This window comes from Taudactylus pleione, unplaced genomic scaffold, assembly GCF_031769625.1.
Source record: "Taudactylus pleione unplaced genomic scaffold, aTauple2 ptg000468l, whole genome shotgun sequence".
NCBI classification, from domain to species: domain Eukaryota; kingdom Metazoa; phylum Chordata; class Amphibia; order Anura; family Myobatrachidae; genus Taudactylus; species Taudactylus pleione.
The window spans coordinates 1,803,219-1,814,682 of NW_028284870.1; the positions used below are offsets into that span (position 1 = coordinate 1,803,219).

General features: G+C 48.6%; 1 long non-coding RNA gene across 2 annotated transcripts in view; it reads right to left on the reverse strand.

Moving 5' to 3' along the window:
* The window catches only part of LOC148504062 (uncharacterized), a 42,602-nt gene extending 35,439 nt beyond the window's left edge, over positions 1-7,163 (reverse strand). For both annotated transcript variants that reach the window (XR_015869923.1, XR_015869924.1), the window contains exons 1-2: positions 7,068-7,163; positions 2,564-2,715 (exon numbers count right to left, since the gene is read on the reverse strand). This is a non-coding gene — a long non-coding RNA (uncharacterized LOC148504062). The remainder of the gene's footprint in view (positions 1-2,563; positions 2,716-7,067) is intronic.
* Positions 7,164-11,464: the final 4,301 nt, after the last annotated feature.

The window sequence follows — 11,464 nt, forward strand, 5'->3', positions numbered from 1 at the left end:
GCGTCTCTGCGGCTGGTATCTTTTGCCAGGTTGTTTCCACGCCTCCTCTAAATGGTCCACCAACTGACCCGAAAGAGGAAAGACTGTGGCATCGCCCTTCACATCTTTGAAAAAGGCATACTTAGATTTAGCCGCTGGGGGAACTTTGTCCTCAATCACCAAGGCTGTGCGGACCGCCCGAATAAGTCCAGGAATATATACTTTGGACTTAGCATCAGCGTCCTTAGTATGGAGAGGTTCCTGATCGTAAGGATCTAGAATCTCCCCATCATCAGACGTCCCTTCGTCATCCTCATAAGGAGCGGACAGAGACGCCACCGGCCTTTTATGAGACCGCATCACAGACTCCCCTTGCAACACATCCGACAAGTGCTGTACAGAACTCGTCAGGGAGTTAACCCACGCTGGCTCCTGAGAACCCGGGAGCGGGGAAATAGGGAGACTGTGGGGTACCACCAATTGTCGTGGGAACCCCTGCATGGGTGACGACACCACAGACTGCTGGGACAAACCCATCGGAGTAAACGCGGGCTGCGGAGCTAACTGGCCCACTAAAGCTGTTAACGCCTGAGCGAAACAAGCCCAGGGCTGCTCCTGTACCGGTGCTGTAACCGTAATAGGCCGCGCCATGGACAAACACTGCCGGCAAAGGCCCTCCGCGCTACCCTCCCCCTCCGCTAACTGTACTTTGCACGTGGTACACTGTAGCCGGAGGGGAAAATCACTTTCAGACATGATGGCACCACGTATGTGACCTCTCTCACCAATTAAGTATTAAATAGGCGAGAGACCACCCTGCAGCACCGCACCGCAAGGGCTTTAGCAGAAAGAACAGGGACAGTAATAAAGCTGACAGTTTAGAGAAGAAAAGATTACAGGCAGCAGCGCTAGCACAGTCACATACAATGCAGAAAAATAACAATTCCTGCACTAACAGCGCTGATCACTCAACTACACAGACACAGGGCCTGGTAGGACACAGCGCTGCATACACAGACCTGACCACAGCGGAGGAGAGGTATGCGGGGGGACCCAGACCACGATGCTTCCGTCCAGCGCTTCCAGCAGCGTTCACCATGCGTTCTGGAGAAGATGGCCGCCGAGGAGCAGAGAGGAGGCTGGCCTGGGGGAGGAGCGCTGCCACAGGACCAGTCGGCAGCATGCAGAGAGGGCTGTGTGCAGCGGGGGAGGCGCCGGCTGTGAGACAGGGAAGGCGCGCTCCCCTGGCATGCATTTAACCCCTGGGACGCCGCAGCGCTACCGCTCTGCTGCGGTCCGCTGTCCCAGGGGGTAGTGGAAGCGCAGGTTGGTCGCCTGGCTCCACGCTGCAGCCAGTCCCCAGGGAGCCCCCTGCCTGGGGACTTAGGACCATGTGATCAGCGGGGACCCACCGCGGGACCCCGCTGCTTACCTCTGTCCCCCTTGAATCCGGCCATGGTCCGGAGCATCTGGGGTCACCGCTAGCTGTGACCCCAGACGCCCACCAGCATCCCCGGATCAGGACCGGCGTTCTGGTACCGGCGGGGTGTAGGGAAGACAGCATGGACGTCAGGACTGACTGTCCATGCTGTTCATCCAGTTGTGCAGCCACAGCTGCATGAAGAATAAGCTTCAGGGGCTCTTCTAGCCCCCACTCCAACAGGTGCACCCGACTCCGGCCGGGCACCAAACTAAACTGGGGTGCCTTGGCCCGGGGGCGGGGTATAGGAGGGGGACCTAGTGCATCCTGGGAGGCTGAAAGCTTAACTCTTTGGTGCCCTGCGACTGACGTCACACCTATACCCCAAGGTATCCTGTGGATACCCTATGGACCCTGAAGTAGAAAATGTTCCATTTATCCTCAATAGTAAAATGGGCTTGTAATATTCCAATCAAAAGTGATTTTAGCACCGCGCTGGTATGATAGCAATATCGTTCCAGATAGGCTATTAGTAGTTTGATCCGATTTGCACTATAATTTCTCAAGGTATGATTTACCTGATGTTGCAGTGTATAGAGAAAAGTCACTGGGCCTGATTCAGCAAGGATTGCAAGTAAGAATGAACTCGCAGTTTGCCGATGTTGCGTCTCTGCGCATGCGTGTGCGTCTCAATGTGTGTGCGCGTACCAGTCATTGAGATTAAGTAAGGGATCGCATGGCATACGCAGTTAGCGCGGAGATCCCCGATGTTGATTGACAGGAAGTGCATTTCGTGGGTAGTGGCGGGGGGGCGTGCTTGTGCGTTTGGACGGTGTTACAGGGACGTGCATAATTAAGTTCATGCAGCGGCATATGCAGCCGTACGTCTCGATGTACACAGGGAGCTGCTGCAATCCTGCGGCAGTTCAGGGCTACCACAGATGTGCGTATGGGTTCCATGGTTCTTGATGTTACCGATGTTTTCGCAAGCCTGCGTACTGATCAAGCATAGAGTAAAGGGAGGTGGGCTGGCTTTATGTAGTGCTGAGCATCTAAATCTTGTGGTGCGATTGCTGTGCGTATGCTTTCATCAGGTACGTGCAATCTCTTACTTGCGATCCTTGCTGAAACAGGCCCACTGTGCGTTGGAATAAAACACAATACCTTCGTAGTCCTGGCCAGTCCAACAGCCTCTGGTCAGCGTAGTGATGTCGGTTGCTTGTTACGGCAGAATTTGGATCCAGGGTGGACAAAGGTATAGGTAACAGGTTCCCAGCACTTTGTTAGCAAAAGTACTGTCCCGCTTGCAGGCTCACCTGTTCAATTGCAAAAGCAGGGGCAACATATTATAATAGGTCGATATAATATTCAACTCCTCTTGCCTGACAGATCATACATCAATTCAAAGTTTTGCCCAATTGAAAAGTCCACAGAAGTGGATGAAACGCGTAGCTGGGCCCCCGCTTTATGTGGTCCTCAATATCAGACTCTCCGACAGCCATCAAATCTTTAAACTATACCATCTCTTTATTAGAACTTATCGCACGTCTACTTCTACTACACAAATAATAGCACTCTTTGCCTTTTGCAGTGTCCAAACTGTGCTCTCTTCCAATTAGAGTGTAAGCTCACTGATAAGCAGAGCCCTCACCAAGGGTAAATACGGCAGGTGCTGGTTGTTGCAGTTGCTATAGAGCCTGAACTGCCTCCAGGGCCTGGACTGCTTTTCCCAGTGCACCCAGTCACACAGACAAGAACACTGCTGCTTGCCCTGCTGTCGCTGGGATGTGTGTGTGACATGCACACGTCCCAGCACCAGTACGGAGCACCAGGAGGTCATGACATCAGATGGGAAAAATTAACTGACTGGACTATGAAATGCTTTTGCGATCGTGGCTGGAGATTAAGCACGCAGGTCTGCTGCAAATATATGCTAATGAATGCTATCGCAATGGCGTCACACAGCCAGCATAGAGATGCCCACTAACTCCCACTACCACTAGCTCACATCATTAATACCTTGCAGTCCTGTGTATACATCGGGAACATCGAGTAACATCGGTCCCTCATGCACAATTACAACAGGTCTGAACTTACTCAGATATTGCTAACCTTGTCGCATGCAGTGAATACTCAAGCAGTGTATGCCATCGCAGGGGCTAATGTATGCACGCCCAGAGAATGGCGTTCAAACAGAAAGGCATGTCTTGACATCTCTCCCATAGTTCAGAGGAGCAGACAGGCGGACTAGACGGCAACGGACGCAGTAGCGGGGCTTAAAGTATTTTTTTGTTTGTTTTTTTATTTAAACTTTAAACAGCTTCACTATAGGGGGCATTACTACTGGGGGCACTACTCAGGGGGCACTACTACTGGGGGCTTTACTTATGGGACATTACTATCGGGGGCATTACTCAGGGGGTACTACCACTGGGGGCATTACTCAGGGGGCACATCTACTGGGGCATTACTCAGGGGACATTACTATTGGGGGCATTTTTCAGAGGGAACTACTACTGGGGTATTACTCAGGGGGCACTACTATTGGGGGCACTACTACTGGAGGCATTACTATTGGGGCACTACTACTGGGGGAATTATGACGGGGCACTACTACAGGGGGCATTACTCAAGTGGCACTACTATTGGGGGCATTAATACAGGGGGCATTACTACTAGGGGCACTACTATTGGAGGCACTATTACAGGAGGATTACTAATGGGGGCATTGTGCAGGGGGCACTGCATAAGTAGCACTACCACTACTGAGGGCACTGCATAAGGGGCACTACCACTACAGTGGGCATTGCATAAGAGGCACTACTACAGTGCGCATTATGTGTAAGGGGCAGTACTGTTGTGGGCATTGTAAAGGGGGCACTACTACTGTGGGCATTGTGTATAAGGGTCACAATTGTGGGCATTGTGTAAAAGTGGCACTGCTGTGTGTCATACATGAATAAGGGACACTACTATGTGGTGTAATGTGAATCAGGATTGTGCTACTGTGTGGAGTAATTTGAATTGTAAACACTATTGTGTGACCACGCCTCTTTCTTTTGAGACCCCGCCCCTTTATTGAAAAAGCACCAAGGGGGTGAGTACCACCACTTCACTAGGATCTCTTTAAGCACTGCGTCCCTCCATATGCGTTGGTTTTCTTTTTGTGTGCGTGATCGCAGAGCGATCACTATGCTAGCTCACGCACTCGCACTGTGATGTATATGCATGTGCAGTACGCACCATTGGCCGATCTGCGTATACTGTTGCAGTTGAGATCCGTAATGAATCAGGCCTTCCTAACTTCTGCCATCATCTTGTAGTTATGGACTACAGGGTGACTTCAAGGATCATTTCATGCAGTTTTGCCATCAGATTAGGATCGCAGGTTACGTCCAATCCTTATTTCAGTTGCTTCAGCAGTGTTGATAATGTAAAGTTGTGCATAAGATTGCTCAGAAACATTCTGGGGTTGCAAAGGGCCACATTTGTAATGGAGCTGGCCATTGATCTTGAAAGTATATGGGCACGTCCTACAGGTAAAAAGCTTCATTTGCAACAAAAGAAGCTAATGACATTGTGCTATTGTATTTCCTGATGTTGTCTAAGAAATGGCGCTTGTCAGAGTCACCATCTTTCTACAGAAGATTTCCAAGTAATGGGTGAGAGAGTCGGTGACAGGAGAACTTTCTTTTCGTGGCAACAGCTACTACAGTGAAAGTAGTAACCCACAGAAAAATCAGGATTCAATGCGCATGTGAATGTGTGGTTTACGTCTTCTTATAGTTGGCATCAAGAGAGGAATCAGTTCTGCTTCTACTTCATCTGAGGTATCAGGCAAAATGAAATCGTCAAAGTGCTCAGAGTGTTGATGTCCCAATTGGTTCAATGCACTGGCGGCCCAAAATTCAAATAGGGGAGTCACAATAATTGTCATTTCACACACTGCCAAACATCACTGGTTGGGACTCACTGGCAGTTGGTTTGACTCCCCTATTTGCATTGTGGACTGCGCTGTCTAGAGGTTGATGGCTGAGGGCTGGATAGTCTGCTCCTCTTGATTTGGTTGTAAATGTTGTTGGAATGAGACTCACTTTGCCAATATTCTTCATTCCCTCTTGTTTGAGACATATGGTTGCGACCCATCAATCGCTTACACCTTTCAATAAAGCTCTTACGTTTTCTTTTGCTTTTTGCTGCGGGGAAGACATTCTGTTACATGTAAGTATGCAACAGAAATGTGTACATCTGTCAGTGAGGCAGGGATGTGCTCAGGGGCGTAACTAGAACTTTGTGGGCCCCATAGCAAAATTTTAAAAGGGCCATAGCAAAATTTTAAAAGGGCACCGAGAGGTAAAAAAAAAATATGCCCCCACTTGATAGGGGAAATAACATTTTTAATCTTGAGAGGACTGAAATATTGCCCTAAAATATTTGAGTGCCAAAATCATATGAGCACATGCTCAGCCCTGATTGGATCTGCTTAGCATTTATTCCTGACCCACAAATAAGGATCAGTGACATTTGGTAGAGCCACCCCGCAATTGTGGGCACAGATGTCGAACCTGCCTTCCGCATTATGGCATTGCTGGTGGTGACCTCAGACACACATGCACAAATTCACCCAAACATAGCATTCAGACATTGACACACACACACCAGTCACCCATCGTCCCTCATACACACACACCAGTCACCCATCGTCCCTCATACACACACACCAGTCAACCAATGTCCCTCATACACACATAGCAGTTACCCATTGTCCCTCAAACACACCAGTTACCCATTTCCTCAAACACAGCAGTCACTAAATGTTTCTCACACACTCCAGTCAGCCATTGCCACACACACATATAGCAGTCATCCATTGTCACACACAAACATATATCACTCAGCCATTGTCACACACACACATGGCAGCTAACCATTGTCACACACACACACACATAGCAGTCAGCCATTGTCACACACATATGTAGCAGTCACCCATTGTCACACACACACAAACATAGCAGTTACCCATTGCCTCAAGCACAGCAGTCACTAATTGTTTCTGACACACACCAGTCAGCCATTGTCACACACACATATAGCAGTCACACACACATAGCAGTCAGCCATTGTCATACACATATAGCAGTCACACACACATATAGCAGTCAGCCATTGTCATACACATATAGCAGTCACACACACATAGCAGTCACCCATTGTCATACACACACATATAGCAGTCACCCATTGTCATACACACATATAGCAGTTACACACACACATAGCAGTCAGCCATTGTCATACACATATAGCAGTCACACACACATATAGCAGTCACACAGACATAGCAGTCAGCCATTGTCACACACACACATATAGCAGTCACCCATTGTCATACACACATATAGCAGTTACACACACACACATTGCAGTCAGCCATTGTCATACACATATAGCAGTCACACACACATATAGCAGTCACACAGACATAGCAGTCAGCCATTGTCACACACACACATATAGCAGTCACCCATTGTCATACACACATATAGCAGTTACACACACACATTGCAGTCAGCCATTGTCATACACATATAGCAGTCACACACACAATAAACCAGCAGTCAGCCATTGTCATACACACATAATGCACCTACCCCAGTGCTCTCACCTAGCATGCTTTGTGTAGCTGTCTGTGATGGTCCCTGTTAACTTCTCTTTCTAACTTGATTCAGTCTGGGACCGACTCTGTGTCCGTATCCCAGTCAAGAGATGCAGAGCAGAAGGAAAGGGGAGGAGAAGAGGTGAAGTCAGAGGGCGGATCATAGCCTCATGGGATTTATAGTTTATCTTCAACTGCTCAGAGTGTGAGCAGTAAAAGATAAAACTACAAATCCCATGTGCCACTCTACTTCACTCTCTGGCCAGCCAGCCTGCCGAGTTCCTTACAGGTGACCAATCCATGCGTAACTAACTGAGTGCAGGGGGAGCGGCGGGCCCTGGAGGCAGCATGGGCCCCATAGCAGCCGCACCCCCTGCACCCTTGGTAGTTACACCACTGGATGTGCTGCTGTCAGTGAAGCAGGGATGTGCCGCTGTCAGTGAGGCAGGGATGTGCCGCTGTCAGGGAGGCAGGGATGTGCCGCTGTCAGGGAGGCAGGGATGTGCCGCTGTCAGGGAGGCAGGGATGTGCCGCTGTCAGGGAGGCAGGGATGTGCCGCTGTCAGGGAGGCAGGGATGTGCCGCTGTCAGGGAGGCAGGGATGTGCCGCTGTCAGGGAGGCAGGGATGTGCCGCTGTCAGGGAGGCAGGGATGTGCCGCTGTCAGTGAGGCAGGGATGTGCCGCTGTCAGTGAGTCAGGGAAGTGCCGCTGTCAGTGAGGCAGGGATGTGCCGCTGTCAGTGAGGCAGGGATGTGCTGCTATCAGTGAGACAGGGATGTGCCGCTGTCAGTGAGGCAGGGAGAGACAGGGATGTGCTGCTGTCAGTGAGGCAGGGATGTGCTACTGTCAGTGAGGCAGGGATGTGCAGCTGTCAGTGAGGCAGGGATGTGCTGCTGTCAGTGAGGCAGGGATGTGCTGCTGTCAGTGAGGCAGGGATGTGCAGCTGTCAGTGAGGCAGGGATGTGCAGCTGTCAGTGAGGCAGGGATGTGCCGCTGTCAGTGAGGCAGGGATGTGCCGCTGTCAGTGAGGCAGGGATGTGCCGCTGTCAGTGAGGCAGGGATGTGCCGCTGTCAGTGAGACAGGGATGTGCCGCTGTCAGTGAGGCAGGGATGTGCCGCTGTCAGTGAGGCAGGGATGTGCTGCTGTCAGTGAGGCAGGGATGTGCCACTGTCAGTGAGGCAGGGAGAGACAGGGATGTGCTGCTGTCAGTGAGGCAGGGATGTGCTTATGTCAGTGCGGCAGGGATGTGCCACTGTCAGTGAGGCAGGGAGAGACAGGGATGTGCTGCTGTCAGTGAGGCAGGGATGTGCTACTGTCAGTGAGGCAGGGATGTGCTGCTGTCAGTGAGGCAGGGATGTGCTGCTGTCAGTGAGGCAGGGATGTGCTGCTGTCAGTGAGGCAGGGATGCTATCAGTGAGGCAGGAATGTGCTTCTGTCAGTGAGGCAGGGATGTGTTGCTGTCAGTGAGGCGGGGATGTGCTGCTGTCAGTGAGGCAGGGATGTGCTGCTGTCAGTGAGTTAGGGATGCTATCAGTGAGGCAGGAATGTGCTTCTGTCAGTGAGGCAGGGATGTGTTGCTGTCAGTGAGGCAGGGATGTACTACTTTCCTGTGAGTAGTATCTGTATGATTGATGGTGTTGTTACAGATGGTCACGCGACAGTTGGAATGAGTTCAGGTGAGCGGCTATGCAGGGAAGTGTGCCGTCATTGGGAAATAATGCACGGCTATGTGATCTAGTGTGTCCAATCATGTTAGTGGGAATGATGTCATTATAACACACTACTTTACATGAGAACTTTGTCACTCCGCCATGTCCGAAATGTTGCCCCAATCTAATTTTTCTGTTCGACTGGCACGTTTACATGGTAATACCTTATGTTGATACAGCAACAACATTTTTATGCTCAGTAGTTCTCTCAAAATAGGTCTAAAAGTAAAAACCTTATAGAATGAATATATAGATTGTCGTGTATATCCCTTTTATGTTTTAATTTCCAAACAAAAGTTAGATTATTTCCTAGTGAGCATACAGTACATACATTTATTAAGATGTGTTTATTGTTGTATAGTCAATAGTTTTAATCCTCATCAATTATTTTGTCATAAATGTAAGCAATAGAGAATGTTCATACTGTATATTGCCTTTGTACACATTTCGATTAATTCTGCTGACCAAAGCATGTTAGAGAATAGGTATGCTAAATATTTAATAACAGTGAATGATCACATGTTCTCAACAAAGCTCAGTTCAAAACAGTTTCCCTGATTGTGTTGTAGTCACAAAAAATTAGGAGTGAACCACTGAAATGACCCAGAAACTCTCAATATGTTTTAATATCTTAAAAAGTTAATATAGTTAATATTATGTTTTACCCATAATTAATACAATAAAAAGTCTGGCTGTCTATGGAAAGTTTGTGTGCGAATGATTGAAAAAGCAGTGTGCAAGTCTTAAATGTACATGTAGCTATAAAAAGCTGTCTGTATTTGTATTGACTAAAGATTATGGAAGCTGTGGGCCTGATTCAGCATTGCACGTAATCTCCGCGTGCGCAGGACCCATTCTGCAAATGTGCAGAACATATCCTGCGTGATCACACGCAGCCCCTTCTATACTCCTGCCTGACAGGCAGAGGCATTTAAGGGGTGGTGCGCGAGCGGGAACAGCCAGCATTCACGGAAACGGGGGCGTGTCTGCCCCGTTTTCCGGGAGTAGCAAGGCCACAATTTGCTGACTGCGCAAGCCGGCAAACCTGAGTAAGCTGAGGCTTACTCAACTGGCCGGCGGAATGCAGTACTGGGATCGCAAATGCAGCAGGGGGTGTCATACAGCCTCTGCTGTGTTTGCATATTAGCAAAAATTAAATAAAAAGCTGCCTGCATGCAGCTTTGCAATTCCGTCCTAAGCTAAATCACCCCCTGTGTTCTAGAAGACATCACTGGAAATACAGTATGTCGTTGATGTCAGCCAGGTGGGAGAGTGAAGGGAATCCATAAAAAAACAATTGCACACAGGTCCCAATATTTTTTAAAAATGCCCCTGAATGACCAGTATACTGTACTCAAGAAAACTGAAAAATATTACACAAAGCATTAATATATTTAAGCTATCACATCACTGAAATGATCAACATAATACAGTACTCATTAAATGAAGAGCATGTCATATCCAGTAAGTGATACAATCAGCATGTAATTACAGGAAACACTTATCATGTGGGTCATTTCAAAATGAAGAGGCTAAATCATGTTAGCTATTTTGTTGAGAATGAGAAGGGACCGCTGAAATTATTATGGTTGCTGCATCTTGCTGGCTGTATGCCCATGAGGATCTGATTCAGCAAGGATCGCAATTGCAAAGCTGCATGGTCGATGGTTGCGATGGTGGACAGCGCAGGTCAGCCGGCCAGCTGAGTAAGCCTCAGCTTACTCAGGTTGGCCGGACCCAGAAGACTGCGCAGTCTCTGGGCTGCCACTCCCGGAGAACGGGGCGGACATGCCCTGTTTCTCTGAATGCCATCCGCCCCTGCACCGCCCCTTAAATGCCTCTGCCTGTCAATCAGGCAGAGGCATTTAAGGGCTTGCATGAGATTGAGCAGGACCCATTGTGCGCACTCGCAGAATGGGTCCTGCGCACACGCAGATTCCTGATAATCAGAAATCTGCGTTCAGCAGTGCACTAAATCAGAAGTCAAGTAAAAATACAGCTCCAAAACAGCTCTTTTTTTGTTTCTTTTTAAAATTCTTTTTACTCAATTTTTTATGAAAAAAACTAAATAAAAATACACAAACCAGCTTCTCCACACAAACAATACCGATGAGTCCTCACCTACTGGTTGTACGCCATATGCTCAGAGATTCCCAGCGCAACTGAGACACGACGAAAGCAGTATGGTTCAATATTTTTCTTTCATTTTGCATCTTTGTCGCATCACAGACGCAGTGGAAAGCCACTCACAGTATACCAGAGACGATGGACTTTAATGACAAAGGAATTGGTTTTCCAAAAGTACAATGTCACAGATAAGGCACAAAGGAAGTTGGCATGAGGAAAAGCCATGGCCACTGCATCGGAGCTCTTCTTACAGATTCAGACTCAGGGCCTGATTCAGCATTGTACGAAAGTGCAATGCTGAATGCAGATTCCCAAATATTGGGAATCTGTGCTTGTGCAGGACCCGTTCTGCGTATGTGCAGAATGGGTCCTAATTGATCGCATGCAGCCCCTGTTATGCCTCTGCATGATTAACAGGCAGAGGCATTAATTGGGCAATGTGGTGGTGGAGATGGCCAGCGTTCCCGGATATGGGAGGGTGTTGAATAAGCACTTTTACCGCTAATCTACAGGTTCAAGAGCCTCAATACCATTAATACAACACCTACACATACCTGTCAAACATCATT